Source organism: Peromyscus maniculatus, chromosome 6 (genome assembly GCF_049852395.1).
Source record: "Peromyscus maniculatus bairdii isolate BWxNUB_F1_BW_parent chromosome 6, HU_Pman_BW_mat_3.1, whole genome shotgun sequence".
Classification (NCBI taxonomy): Eukaryota; Metazoa; Chordata; class Mammalia; order Rodentia; family Cricetidae; genus Peromyscus; species Peromyscus maniculatus.
The window spans coordinates 129,284,390-129,297,585 of record NC_134857.1 but is presented as its reverse complement, the minus strand read 5'-3'; the positions used below and the strand labels follow the sequence as shown (position 1 = coordinate 129,297,585).

The following is a 13,196-nucleotide window of genomic DNA, read 5'->3' as shown; positions in this document are numbered from 1 at the left end:
ATAAATCTTTCAGCAAATTGTGTTCTTTCCTTGTTATCTGCTCCATTCAAATCAAAGCACTAATCTTGTACAACCTGATACTTTATCCAAATTTGTTTACCTGAGTACTGATAAAATATTTTTGGTATACAGTCTAAAATCCTACTGGCAAAATAATAAGATTCATAAAATGTCCAGAGAAATCAGAGCAGGTGTCATTCGGACTAATCTGGGTCTGTTTCTCACTATGATTAACCAGCTCGTAATGACAACGCTTCTTATCTTACAACTGTGGCATGAAGAGGGAGCTGTAGCTCTTCGGAGACACAATTCTGCACGCCCCAGCTTATCCACGCTCTGCGATCTCGTGTCTGTTTCTCTCTCTCTCTCTCTCTCTCTCTCTCTCTCTCTCTCTCTCTCTCTCTCTCTCTCTCACTCACTCATTCATCCCCTCTTCCATCTTTTTTTTATCATTGTGCCAGTTCCATTTAAATGTATCTGCCGTGGATCTGGTCAAGTGGAGATAATCCATGCAAATCAGAAACTGTGGTTGTCAGTGTGTGGTTCCCGGAGAGGACTCAGCCTGAGGAGGTCACTCGTTCACAGCCGCTCCTCCCATTCTATCTCTCCCCTTATTGCAGAACTGCTGTATGTATACAGTGGCAAAAAGGACTCAATTGACTTCAGCTGCTGCCTGGTTTTGCTTACAACTTTTTCTTATAAAGGAACTTACCTCCATCTGTCTTTTCAAGGTAGGAAGCCTGATTCTTCTAAAGATGCGTGTAATGCCTCTACTGTCTGCTCATTGTCAAATGTCACTAGAATGCTTTACATTGTTTCTGGCATTGGGCACAAATGCTGGCTGCGATTCCAGGTGCCTCATGCTTTTGTTACTTAACCGTGTAGGCACAATTGTTTAAGTGTTGGGTATTTGGATGTTTATTTTCCATGTAGCCAGCTCCGGTTTTACAACGCCAGGAAGATTAGTGCCTACTCTCTAACCTAGAAATACAATTCGCTATCAAGTTTTCCCTCTTAAAAAATAATAACCCCTCTAGATGTTTTAACTTCTCCTGCACCATGGCCAAGTGTAAAATTCATCTGTGAGAAGGGTGGTTGTGTATTGTTTGCCTGAACCTGGAACCTTCTTACAGCATTTTCCCTGAATAAAAAAGAATTAACTGTTGAAATGTTTTTAACATCAGCAAGAAACGGTAGATCTTACTTCATTCTGCTGCAATGGCAACAAGCTGGAAACTCTATTGCTAACTGCCCTGTCAAATAGATTTATTCTTCACAATTCACAAATTACTAAGCTATGCAGAAGTATTACAATTAGTTAGGATTCAGTTACTGTTGTTAGATGTGCTGTTACGTATTGTTTTGAAATTTAAATTGTATTTTAGGAAAGTTTAATGTAAAGAGGCTCTTTAAACCCTGATGTGTATATAGCGCCACTGGAGATCGTTATTTAAGAATGATTTCAATAATCAAATGGTTGAGTTTGGATTTAAAATGTGTGGAAGAGGCTAATAGATTGCACAATATATTTGTTGTTTCTGAAAGCAATCCCTCAGCTTGTGATACTGAAAATGTGTTTCCCTTAAGTGACTTTTAATAATATTTTAATCATTCCTTAGTCATTTTAACTTTAAATCACACTAAAATGTTATGAAATTACAAATTCAAAAAAATATTTTGAATTAGTACAAATATAATTAGACATTCCAGTTGCAACCCAAATCTTAATAATGTCATCTGTCTTTGAAAGTACTCTTTGTTAATATGATTTTGCATTTTGACATATGGCTCTGACAAGGATATTTAATTCCTTGCATGAGATAGAATTGAACATAAGCAGTAAACAAAGTTGACAGTCCTAAAAAGAAGGAAAAAAATGTTTTCTGGTATACACAATCTTTCTAATGTCATAAATCCCAGATTCCATCATCTAGGTAGATACTTGTAGTTAGTAGAGTTTGTGGGGAGAAATTTATTACCCACATAAAATATCTCAGTGTCAAAACTCTGCGTTTCTTTTTCCTTTTGGTGTTGAATGTTCCGTTGAAAAGATGCACTCTGATTTTTTGAGTACAGTAGCACAAGGCAGGAAGCCCTGTCATTGTTAGCATAAAGAAGCCGTCGACACAAGTATTACTGTATAGAGGGCTGTCTCTCTGTCTCTGGCATTCGTTAGGTTACTATATGTAGAATTTAACAGATAAACATGCTCTGCTTCGTGGCATTTTATTAGTCCTATCGGTATGAAAGCTTCTCTGCAAGGATGGGGGCGTGTGATTTATAGCAGGGTGTAATAAAAAGCCCTCACAGTGAGAAAAGAGGAATTTGACTTATTACTTACCTAGTAATTAGTTTCTTTTAAAACTCTTTGAAATACTAAGTTGTAAAGTAAACTGAGGCTTCCCAGGAAACGCTAATTGAATGTATCTGTTGGAGCCATGTGACTGCCCATGAATATCTCCTATGCAGTCATTGTCATTGGAGTATTCTATTTGAGCTTCTGTATTACAGGGAAGAAAGGGATTCCTCCCTCCTGGTCAAGGGAGACTCTTCTAGATCCAAAGGGATTTGGAGAGGAGCCCTGCACAAGAAACACTACACAGACAGAGAGGTGTGTGGGATAGTCCAGCTGGGTGAACTTGAGACTACTGGGAAACTAAAGGATACCCTTTCAGAACAAAGGAATATCACAGATACTCTGTCAGCAGGCCAGCTAAGGAGAGGCAGAGAAAGTGGCCAAGAGGCTCTCCTGGGGACTGAGAAAATGCCGCCAACTAGGCATTCTCTTTGCATCCACATTATTTGGATATGATAGGTTTGCAGGCACTCCCCATGGAATCCCAAGCCATCATTTCACAGGGTTGTTTCAAAAGCAGATATTTTTATAGATGCTTGCGTGTTTTTGTAAACCTCAAGAAAGTCTCTAAAGACCTACCTCCTGTGCCTTTAGTTAGGCCTTACTGTGCATCCTAAATAAAACGGCCACAGCCTTCAACTCCCCCTGGGTTCCTTTGCTTCATCTGTACACTTCCCATTTCTCTAGTAACTCATTCAAGCAACTGCTCAGGGTAAGTTACATTTACTCCATTTCAGTGTGCCTTGCAGCAAAATGTAGAGCACTGATAAACCTCATGGCTGTATTTAACAGTGGGCTGTTATTCCCACCTGACTCCCTTCTGCTGCTTTCACTGAGTACAGTTTAAAAGATAAATTATCATCTTAAAGGAATACTATGAGGGGTGTTAATAGTTGTCCAGAACTTCAGGAATATTCAGTAGGGCCATAGAAACTTGAAACCCTGCTTGAGGGAAAATAATCTGTATTATCAGCAGGTATTCGATGCCTGCTTCAACGGCAGACACTCAGAGTTCCTCGGAAACTTTCCTATTATACAAACACTTCCCAGACCTTGGAAGTTATTGCCGTGTCTGGACTGATGATGACATCTAGGGAACACTCATCAGACCCTTTTTGCTTTGTTTGCACTGATATGAATCTTCATAGTAATAGTCTGAGGTCAAGAGGACCATCATATACATATTATAGATAAAGACAGAGGGGTTCAGAGAAGTTAATTGACTTTGTCAAGGCCACAGAGTGTGGCAGACATGGGACTGAACCTGCTCGTTCTTTGAAATCACGTATAACAATACCTTCCTGGCTTATTTGTCAGGGTACTTCCTTCCCTCTCCCAAGAGCAAGCATATGCCGTTTACCCTTCTGTTGTCTTGACTCACCAGAACTAGGGATCTTGTTCCGATTTTCAGCTTCTTCATAGCCTTTCCTCTCTATCTACATTACCATTATAGCACAGGTTTTAAGAGTTATTTCACTGAAGACTGGCCAGGAATGATTACTCTAGAAGAGTATAAGAACTAATCAGATCTGTAATCGACTGGTTCATCTACTCACAGTCTTTGAACCCCCACCCCCCTTTCTTTTCCCTGTCTAAAAACAAGATAGACAGCTCTTTATATGTTTGGAATATTAGTGATATAAAGTGCTTGGTAATGACGGAAATTAACCCAAGGCTTTCTCTAGCTACCTTTGCTACTAACTCCATTGACGTTCTGATGACAATTAAAACATTGATGCAAACAACTGTTCATATAAGAAAAAGGATATTCTACTGTCTTGTCAAAACATCCTTTAAAATCTCTTGTGTGGTCAGCAGTGGCCCTTTCTTTTACCTTTCTGTTCACTGGGAACATCTGATGGAAATTTCCCCCGATAAAATATTACCAGTAGATTTACAAAGCAAATGAAGAGAACAGATAGTGTGATAATAAATGTTTAAATATGCTGAGTGTGAACAACTCACCACAGTTAACTATTCTTGTGTCATTGGTGTTACCCCTTTTATGAGGATAAAGAGAAGACCCTCTCCTTATAGGGAAGTGAGAGTGGCCTTCCGCCTGTCTGCCAGTGTGTGGTAGCTTCAACCTCCCCCTATCATCTTTTGTCCCAGTATGGAAAGATGAACTCTGACACCTGTCACCCACAGGAATCTGATTCAAACACTCTGGTCATTTGACTTATGGAATCATCTATACAATTGAAACCAATACCTACACAGGATCAACACACAATCTCCTGGAAAAGATAGGGAGATGACAGGTCAGTAGCGATTGTACAAGATACACATATATTAGGGGACAAATGAAAAACAATTTTGATGCCATTGCATGTTGCCAGTATTCTTTTCAATTATATTAAGACTATTGGGCACATGGACTACTCTTCTATGTCCAAAATCTCTACCTACTGGCAGGCAGAAAGCCCAAGAACATATCTTTATGGTTATTTTAATATACCAGTTTTGTCCTGATTGGCAAGGTAGATGTCAGCCATTGGTATGGGAAAAGCTGGGAATTAATTAAAATTTGAGTTTATCCTGCCATCATCTCTTGCTGAGTGAGTTCCTTAGCCTGTGAGGTATTCCATTCACATTTGATTTCTCCAGTCAAATTACTTGGGTGGTATTTCTGCCATGAAAGGAGAAGTTGGGCAGAGAGTCTGGTGGGAGATACATTTAGTTAAGAGTCACAACTGACCCTAAACCATGGAAAGGAGACACTCCTCGTTGCTCAGTACATCAGCCCCGTTGCTGAATTCCTTGCCTAAAAAATAGTGTCAGCTTCTTGAAATTGAAAATAAAAGCAAAAGATATTCTTCTCCAGGGAAGTTTGCAAAAAATATTCAGACAACTTAATTCTCAAACGTATTAGCAGCCACTTGAGAGGGACAGTTGTCATTATTACAGGGGAGCTGAAAAAATAAAACCTCAGTAGCTCAGAAGACTGACTGGTTTGCAAGGAAGAGCCAACATTTGCAATCCTGTTCAGCCAGCACCACGGCTTTCTTGCTGTCCCTGTAGTTGTTGGTGCTGCTATTATTTCATGGTGCCCACTAATCTCCCCCGCCCAAAAAAAATTAAAGAGCCACCTCTGCAACAGACTTCATTTCTGTTTGTCCATAATGACTGAAGTTCATGCCATATACCTCAACCTCTAATTTGGAGGTGGGAGGGGGTTAAGAAAATAGGTCCTCAATTCTTGTTACTTAAATTAATTCAGGATGAAAATGAAACTGTGTTGTGTTTTTTACAGACCTGGCCTCTGTGCTAAGCCCAGGGCCTGTGTTTGATTAGTGTCTGGACAATTCGTGGGCTTACTTTTTAATGTGGTGAGACTGATTTATATACTCAAATTTTGTTTCAGGGGCAATAAGAGATCCACTTCTCTGTACAATTTCAATATTTCAATTTTGTAAATTATGTTTGTAAAAAGTGTAACTATGCCCCCACCCTGGAGCTGTGTGCTCCCAGAATATAACAGTGTACTTGTGCTCGATTTTTTAAAGAAGCACAAGGTAAGAAATTATCCCACCAAATACAAATGATAAATGCTATGGTTTCTCATTTTGATATAAAACAGAGGGACAACTTCTGAAAGAATTAAGTGGAAAGGTGGGAAGAATGGGAAAATGAAAAAGACAAGAAAAGTTACACAAACATGGAAAGTCGCAGAAGGATGAGGAGAGTGATAGTCTCTGAGCTGAGGAAAGGGATCGCTGCTTTTAAGGGATTCAGACTTAGGGGTTTCTTATTAACCACGGTCTGCAGCTTTTGAACTTGTACTATCAAATCTTAATAACTCTCAGTGAAGATCCAGTAGTAATTAATCTTTAACAAAAATTGCTCTTTGCCTGAAAGCTTTAGCTATGAGGACAAATGCGTTGGCTGGAAAAGCTAGGAGAGTAGAAGGAGACGCTGCTGAAGGATGGAATTACCAACCCTGTAACTAAGTCCACAGAAAGCATTTGTGACCATGAGTCAAGTTCTGAAAGGGAGTTAGCAGGAAGCAACTGGGCAGGTGGAAAGGAAGACAGTGGAAGCCATGGGCTTTGGAGCAGAGAGCATGCAAAGCTTTTCCAGCCAGGGAGTTCCTGGGAAAGAGCTGAGATACCCGCAATCAAATGTAGCCTCAAGAAAACACATAGACAGTCGCAAACCAAGACAGACACTGGGGGCAAGCAGCAGGGATAGCCAGAGAGTAGAAGGACTTCCTAAACCCTTCTCCTGACCAAGACCCACAGGAACAACAATCTCCCAGTGCCTCCAAAGATTCTGGGTGGATGAAGACACTAAACAAAGGGGCTTCGGTGCCAACTGCATAGCAAAGCTCAGACTATGGCGTTTGGTCTCAGCTCGAAATGGTTTCATTTTTCCACCTTCAGCCAAAGTGATATTAAACACTATCGTGAAATCCTTTTGATTAGCTTGTGAAAAAAGCCACTGCAAACCAACCACTGGGATTTTAGCAGGTTCAGGGAAGGATGGAGCAAGAGGCTGCGGGTGACTGTGTATGTTTCTATCTAATTAACGAGAGGGGTGTGTGGCCATAGTTTAAAGTTTCACATTCTTGATTAAGAAGAAAGAGAAAAGTAGGCATTTTAAATCACAGAGCTGACTCTTCAAGGTAAGCACAAAGCAGCTGCCTGGCTTCTGACACGGACCTAGGCTAGAATTATGGCAGGGATGCAATTCTCATCTCTCCAGGCCTCAGCCTCCTCATCCATAACATGAATTTTAAAGATACCCACTTCTCAGTTTTATAGCAGGGAAAGAAGGCAGCTGCTATCAGCTTAATCCTGTACTGAGATAGTTTTCCACTCTGTTGTATTTCTGAACAAAAATTAAATTCATGCTTTGCTCAACGCCATCCATAGACATAACAATTTCTATGTTTCCTAGTTTCATTTTCCTTTGTAGCCTGAAGAATAGATTTATGGGGCAAGAAAGGGGTGACTCTAATCTGTTACTAATATGGCATCTCAGGTCAGTTGGATTTAAAACTCTCCGATCCTTACAGCATTGAGACAAGACCGCAGCCAAGAACAAACGGTGCTTCCGGTGCTGGTAGTCATATGTATAATTTTGATTAAAATTAATAGTTTTCTCTAAATGTGCTTCTCTGGGCTCAACATCATCTGGGAGCGAGGACTCAGAATCAGTGTGTGGTTATGTCTAAGGCTCTTTAGATTTAGTTATCTTTATTTTTTGTACACAAGCGTTTTGCCTGCATACATGTGCGTGTGCCACATGTGCACCCAGTGCCATTGGAGGTCAGAAGAGGGCATTGGATCCCCTAAAACTGGAGTTACAGATGGCTATGGGCTGCCATATGGGTACCCGAAACCAGACCGGGGTCATCTGGAAGAGCAGTCAGTGCTCTTGACAGCTGAGCCACCTCTCTGGCCCCTCTGAGGCCCATAAATTAGCGTGTCTACCGCTGTTCTCAGACCTGCCAGGCATGAGCACTGGTTCCAGAGGTTTTGGGGTCCATTTGGTGAGTGGCATCTGTCCAGGCTACAGGGAGTTTCCAGAACCCACTCTGAAAAGCCAGACTGACAACTTCTGAGAACTATGAATTAGACAAATGCACACGTCTTCCTAAGAGGACTCTTACTTCGAGTTCCGTGTGTGTGTGTGTGTGTGTGTGTGTGTGTGTGTGTGTGTGTGTGTGTGTGTGTGTGAAGCAAGGTGCATGTCGAGAACTCTTTGGGAGAAAGGGAGGAGGGCCTTACATAGATTTGTGTGCTTTTGGCAGCTTCTCTGGGTACTACGTAAATGAGTTCCTTAAACACAGACCACCATTGATTTCTTTCTGATGTTCATTGATCCTCTCGACGTTGCTTCATGTATGTATTTTCCCCAAACATCTAGTATTGGTAGTTCTCTCCCTGGAACTCTGTCCCCAATCCATTATAAGCATATCATTAAAACCCGTTTAATTTCCTAGGAAAGATTACATTAAGAGCACTGTCAGTGTGATTACGTCGATAGCAAAAGATAAACATGTATTTGGCAGTGCAAAATGCTATTATCTGCCAGGGTCAATTTGTTTATTTTAAATAGAGCAATCTGCCACCCCCTTCCCACACACACCGTATTAGTCATGAAAGTCCATGCTTCTACAAGGTCCCGTTCACGGGAATTCTGACAGTAACAGGCCCTCAATCATCTATTACTGTGACATAATCTCTATGTGCCCAAAGTCACATATGTATGTCTGGGATATAAGACATGGACTAATCATTTTTATGCTTTTGTATATAAAGAAAAATATGTGAAGTTTGAGGGAAAAATGGCATCTTGTTCTCAATACCTGCTCAGTTTATAATGGAATGACCTGAGAAAGGGCAGGATGGATTATAGGATTCTGCTCTAAGTTAGTTTATGCTCCAAGCTGGGCTCGCCCTAAGTGATGACCGCTCATAATCGTCTCTATTGATCTAAAGAGAGAGGAGAGTCGATGCAGGGAAGGGGAATCAAGAGTTAGGGCTCATCTGGTACTGGATGTAAACATGCTTTTCTTCTTTCAACTTTTTTCCTTGAGACAGTAGTTTCTAAATATATCTGAGAAACACTGCTGGCTGCCAGCTGCCATGGGCATGAAGTTCCTCTTTAATGAGATAAAACAGTACCAGGAAGTCAACTCGCCCCACGTGCTGTAGCAGACTTTCACCAGGTTTCTATGCCGCCAGAAATGATACGAAATGAAATGAATTGAATATTCAAGCACAGTGCGCCAACTCTCCTGAAAAATAATTTCATCTGACTTCATTACATGGTGATCATTTCCTGAATGCCATAAAATGCCGAGGAGAATAATCAAAATTGATATGTATATTGATTGACATGCCAGTTTTCTAAATAGACGCTGAAAAAATACAAACAGCAATAGGGATCTGCAGCTCTTCAGACTGACTGCTCACAGGCTAAAGAACTCACTCACTCACCAAGCCCTCACTGGGCTGCAATATGAACACTTCTGAAATAATTTCTCAGCAGTCCATTATGCTCATCTTTGATTCAGAATTTACATGTGCCGTTTGCATAATTTTGCATGAGAGTGTCTGTTTTAAATTAGGTAAAGGTCACTGTCATTCATAATCAAGAGGAAGGTGGATTAAAGGTCATAATTCAATTAGAAAAAAATCCTGATTAGATGTAGAGGTGTGTTCATGTGATTTGGTATCATTGGATAAGTGTAAATCACAAGTCCACAAACCAACCTCAGTATGAGAGATCGTTCACAGAGATTGCTGTCAAAAATCAGATTCATGCATTTTTTCTTTTCTTTTCTTTTCTTTTTTTTTTTTTCCAGTGTAGAAAGATAGTTCAGCTGATACTTTCAGCACAGGGTGTCTTTTATAATGTCATTTGGTTTAAGGAATGACATAAATGACGGTTTTATCTGCAAAATAAAGTAGTGAGTTATAATGAATTAATAATAGGTGGCAGTTGATCGGCAAGTCACCCAGGGCCTGAGGTTACCTCTCCCTGACGTGGTTGCCAGCTTCACCACTCTGTTTAAAGCCCGGGGTTGTCACAGATAATCTCTGTTCTTTTGTAACGATTTCATAGCTCTCAGGGACACTTACAAGGACCTATAAACTTCGAAATTTTGACATCTCCATAGTGTTTCCACGATTAGAACAGATAGGTTGAAAATAAATGTAGCTAGTGGCAGGCAATTAGCTCTTCTGATTTGCTGAACTTTTTAAAGTATCTTTGATGCTAACTTGAATAGGTGCAAATTAGTTGAACGTAAACAAACACTAGGTTGTATGTATTTATGTTGTCCACAATCAATTTGAACACGGAAAGGCAGATAGCAGGTGTACCTTTTGCTCGTGTTGGGATATTTTCAATGGGCATCAGCATGCTAACATCAAGAGTGCATGTGACAGTTACTGAATTTCAGGCTCCAAACTAGAGTCTTATTTCCTCACCTCTGAATATGTCTTTTCCTTATCATGGGAGGTTTTTGTTGTTTTTTGTTATTTTTCCTTTGCTTACTTAAAGGACAATCTCAGTTTCTCCTCTTGATTGTCTATTCTGTTTGGGGAAAATAAATCTCAAGACCAACTGAAAACAAGGAGGCATCTTCAAATACATACATACATACATACATATATATGTGTGTGTGTGTATGTATATGTATATATGTAGTTTATTTTTTATTTATTTTATACATTTTATTTTATGTATTTTATTTTACACACACACACACTCATAAAATTTTTCCAAAGAAAATCAACTGTTTTTAAAGGAGCTACATAGGTTAAATGATTTAAGCAGATCGTAATTAGTTAATTTTGTTAAACATAGACTAGATCGATTTTACATTATTTTAATTACCTTTTGGAATAAATGGTTTGGTGAACAAATTCACTTGATCTTCAGGATCAAACAAAATTACCTTTCCTCTGGGTAGGCTTAAGTTTCACAAAATGATGTAGAAATGACTGCCTTTGCTTTCATCTAAAAATGTCTTTGGATTTAGAAAATGATTCAAGTTGGATATATTGTATTGTAAGCCAGTCATATTTTACAATTTTCATGGCTGATCCCCTTTTTAAAGAGAAGAATAATAAATATGCACTAAACAAACGTTCCCCTATAAGGAAACTCTCTAGGATCAGTATCATATCTTCCTTAAGACTGGCCTGGCTTTACTTCTGCAAGATATCTATTGTATTCTGGTAAGTTTTTGATTTTGATTTTTTTCCTGAAGATATAGGAGTGAAATATAGATGAACATTCAATATAATGAACAAATCAGAGGCATTCTCATCTGGATTTATATCTCTGCAGTGTGTATGTGTGTGTCTGTGTGTGTGTATATGTGTGTGTGTGTGTGTGTGTGTGTGTGTGTGTGTGTGTGTGTGTGTATCACATCTCCAACCTGTAATTAAGTAATCATTGAATTGCAAACACCAGCTTCCAGGTACTTGGAAGGAAGGTAAGAAAAAAAGGTAAGCTATAAAAAAAAAAAGTTCAAGACAAAAAGATAAGCTGTATAATATGAACAGCTTTTGTCCCACATCCTGATTTAGGGAATCTGAGAAGTAAACACTGAAGAAGTACAAAAATAATTTGCTCTTTTAAAACATTTGTTTATCTTATGTGTGTGTGACTTTGTGTGTGTGTGTGTGTGTGTGTGTGTGTGTGTGTGTGTGCGCGCGCGCGTGTGTGCACGCGTATGTGTACCATGTGATAGCAGAAGTAGGTCAGAGGAGGACCTGAATCTGCTGGAGTTGAAATTGGAGATGTTGAGCTGTTAGGCAGGTGTGGGTGCCAGGTGGCACGTCAGGGTCCTCGGCAAGCAGTAAGCACCCTCAGCCACAGAGCCGTCTCTCTAGCCCAATTTGCCTTTCCTAAAATCTTTGTGGGGTCAGAGTGTCACTCCAGTGCCCAGAAATACCCATGCTTCTTTTTGCTACCGTGGTGCTTCTCAAACAGGGGTAGCCTCACTTTTTAATGGACATTGGTGATGTTTAGAACACACTGTAAAGTGGACCACCCTCCACAAAGACATATCCTATCCAAAATCCCAATAGCTCTGAGGATAAGAACTACATCACACAAGAAACATGCAGCTGCTTCTTACTTTCTGTTTCATTTCTGTAGCAGCTCTCTCACCACCTCTAACAAACATTGCCCACCTTGCACCTGGTCAACTTCTCTTCCTCAAGCACAATGCCCAGGGAACAGGTGCCCTGGTTCAGGAAATCTCGGGTGGTTGACATCATCTTGCTTTTATCGTCTAAATCTTTGTGGATATAAATAACTAAAGATATTGGTGAAATCTGTGTTTTGAAAAAGCAAAGGAAACAAGATGCATAAATTGTTTTAATAAGATAATCAAGAAGTACATTATAATTTAATATATGAAGTTGTGCTCAAGTTGAAAGAGAAGAGGGTTTCAAGTGTTTCTCATACTGATTATAATGAAATCTGGCTGACTTGGCACTCAAAGGCTCGTTGTGTATCCATGTGTCCGAAAGGGAATGAAAGCAGTCTGACTTGCTCCATGCAAAAGTCTTCAAAAGACTGTACAGTTCTATAGGCTTAGCGGTTGCTGACATCATCTTATTACGGGAATTCTCCTCTGTGTTACCACATCACTGTGTCATTCATCTCTAAGAATTGATCTTCTTCTGTATCCCATAGCACACTATGAATCTCCTGGGAACTACACTTCGTATTGTTAATATCTAGCATCATTCTTCTGGATATAGCTGTCCAAAAAGATCTGTTGTTCAATGAAGCTAGGCTTACCTCTAGAACCAGTACTGTACAGAATGCTTGAAGTTAGTTAAGTAGAGATTAAGATATGGTTTCAGGCATTACAAATTAAGTGTGTAAATTATAAATGCTGGCCTGAAAATAACATAGCTATTTTTAAAATTTTTGAAACTCTGCCATTCTTAAGAAGATCTGCCTAGATAATTAAGGGTCTCCCTACATATTCAGTTACATGCATTTATCTGAAAATGTATGAAAACATTAGGTGTTTATTAAACATAGTATGACTGTGCATATATATAAATATAAAATTACTATAAGGTATATATTTTAATGAAGAGATTCAATGATAGTCTCATAAATTCATACATATATCCAACTGAAGCATATTTTGACATTTACACCATTATGTTTTCCAAGCTCTAGTGATTGCATATATTGGATAAATGAAATATTATATCTGCAATAAAATAAAAATCACTTTCTGCCTTTAAAGAACATAACTGTGTTTAATGAACTTCAGTCACGTGACTGAAGTTACTGTCACTTCTATTTTTGCAGTTTCAATGTCTATGTTTTTAGCTATAAGTATGTTCAA

The 13,196-nt window shown here is 39.3% G+C and overlaps 1 protein-coding gene across 1 annotated transcript in view; it reads left to right on the top strand.

Moving 5' to 3' along the window:
- The first annotated feature begins 502 nt into the window (after positions 1-502).
- Adgrl2 (adhesion G protein-coupled receptor L2) overlaps positions 503-13,196 on the top strand; it is a 647,549-nt gene continuing 634,855 nt past the window's right edge. The window contains exon 1 of the mRNA XM_076575175.1: positions 503-731. The gene's annotated coding sequence lies outside the window, so the exon portion shown is untranslated. The remainder of the gene's footprint in view (positions 732-13,196) is intronic.